The sequence below is a fragment of the Octopus sinensis genome, linkage group LG10, assembly GCF_006345805.1.
Source record: "Octopus sinensis linkage group LG10, ASM634580v1, whole genome shotgun sequence".
NCBI classification, from domain to species: domain Eukaryota; kingdom Metazoa; phylum Mollusca; class Cephalopoda; order Octopoda; family Octopodidae; genus Octopus; species Octopus sinensis.
The window spans coordinates 56,111,332-56,113,831 of record NC_043006.1 but is presented as its reverse complement, the minus strand read 5'-3'; positions in this window follow the sequence as shown (position 1 = coordinate 56,113,831).

Below are 2,500 nucleotides of genomic sequence, written 5' to 3'. Positions count from 1 at the left end.
TTCTTCCTGGGCGAAAGCCATGCTGTTGTCAGTGAGACGGTTAGTTTCTCGAGGAACGTGATCAGTTTTTCTGATGATTCTTTCCATGACCTTACTTATGTGTGACGTCAGGGAGACTGGCCTGTAGTTTTTGGCCTCTGCTCTACTCCCTCCTTTGTGGATAGGGCATATGGTGCCTTCTTTTAGCGCCCTGGGCAGTTACCGTTAGCCAAGGAACCACTGAAGAGCTTCTTCAGTGGTCCCGCTAGGGCATGCCTGCATGTTTTAGGAGGACTGCTGGGAATCCATCTGGTCCAGCAGCTGAGTTTATTCTCATTTCTTCTATGGCAGATATTACATCCCTCTCTGTTGTCTATGTGGTCGATGGTTGTTGGTTTTTTTTTGGAGTGTTGTGGCATCAAAGAAAACTTCTGGGTTTGTGATTTGCATGTGCCCCAGAGGGGATGTGAACACACTTTTATATTTCCTTTAGTATTTCACTTATCCCTGGGGGTCCTCAGTTAGAGAGCCCTTTTTATCAAGAGTGGGCCAATCTTGCAGTGTACCGAGGTGGTTTCTTTCGCAAATTTAAAGAAGTCTTTAGGGTTTGTTTTAATATTCTCTATGGCCCTGGCTTCTCTCTCTGCCCTCTCTTCTCATAGGAAAGTTTGAGTGCAGTTTCCGTTTCAAAAAGTTTCAGGTGGAGTCCCTCATTGTTTCTCTGCCGTGCATTCAGTTGCTTCGAGAGCTTAGCTCTTCGCCTCATAAGTATTTTCCTGTCTCTGGGAATAACGTTCCTATGGCCCGCTGGCTTTTTTCTCCGGGACAAACTTATGGCATATGTTCTGTATTGTTGTCTGAAATGTTGGAAATGTTGTTGGTGTCTTGTGTGGTGATGAAGTCACTCCAGTCATGTTTTCGGATCTCTTCGTTTATCTTCTTCCAGTTTGCCTTATGGAAGTTTAGACTGGATAGACCTGTGGTATTTCTAATGGCTGCGTCTCAACTAACTCTCTCATACCATATATCAACCTCTACTAAGTTGTGATCTGAGAGAATTGTTGGTGTTACCATTATGTTGTGGATGAGCATCGGGTTGCTTGTGAACAGAGGTCCAAGACATTCTCACCTCTTGTTGGCCGAAGCATTGCTTGCTCCATGAAAAACTTGCGTGTGAGAGCCAACAAGGACTCTGTCTGTCTCTGTTCAAGTGATGTCATTCCAGGGAGGAGATGGCCATCTGGCCATTTGACTTTCGGAAGGTTAAAATCTCCCAGCAGTAGAATGGTGTTACCCTGGTCCAGTTTGTCCAGGACTGCTTCTATTCTTCTGAGGCTATCTTCAAACACTCCTTCATGACTAGGGTGTCTGGTGGCCGATATGTGACAATATTACTATTTTCGGTTGTTTCGTGTACTATCAGTGGTCACAGACTGAGTTTGAGTGTGTCAACAGTATATGGGGTTGTGACATCTTCACGGACGTACAGGGCAACCCCACCATGAGTTCTTTCCTTCCTGTCTGACCGAAAAACAGTATACTTTGGTACGTGTATTTCTGCATCTGCTATACTGCTTGACAGGTGCGTTTCAGTCAGCGCTATGCATATTGCATGGTTGCTTGTGCTTAAAGTCCCTAAGGTAAGGAATTTACTCATATTAGGGGGTTTTTCACCAGACCTCTGACATTCAGCAGAAGCACTGGTGAGATATTTGGGGGTGTCAATAAAGGCTGACGGTGTGGCACCTGGGCTGGTGTCAGCGGTGGCCCACCCTGGGTCCCTTGATTGTGGTGGTCTTGAGTGCTGTTGTGAGTGCCCCTGGCTCTGAAGGACGATGTATCCAGGCCAGTTGTCCCACAATTTTCTCTGCTATTTCCACAAAATTTCTTTGTTCTGCTGCCGCCGTCTGCATTCCTCTGCAAATGTGCGCCTTCTCCTTGTTGGGGCATACGCACTATGTCTGCATATTTCTGGGGCAGCTTGTATTTGTTCTGTTTGGTTTCGGTCTTGGGTTTTGGTTAAGGCATTTGGTCTCGAATGGGTTTGATGCAATTTCCATAGGGGCATTGGATGAGCGAACCTGCATCCTTCCCCTGTTTCTCCATGCCAGCAGGTTCCATTCCGAAGAATTTGCATGTTATCGAGGTTTCTTGTCCTCAGTTCCTCTTGTTTTCTCTCCTCCGTTGGACGGTTGTCCACTGGTTCCTTTCTGCATAGGTATTTAATCCGGGTGGTTATCTCCGTTTCCCCATCGCCGCCTATCTGTTGTTTGCCCTGCTTGCCTTCTTCGACTGTGGCAGTGGGCGTGTCATTTTTGACACTCTGTGGTTGGTGTTTCCTGTTCCATCTCTCTCTCTTTGTCTTGTCCACCTTGAGGACTTGGCCTTAGCAAAGCCATGTGTGTGTGCAATGAGAGTGTAGGCCCTTTCGACTTCTCTTTCTTCCTCTCTACTTGCGCCAACGTCCTCATAAAGCCATGGCTTTTCAGGGTCGCCGCTATGATTTTAGTTGGTTGTGCGA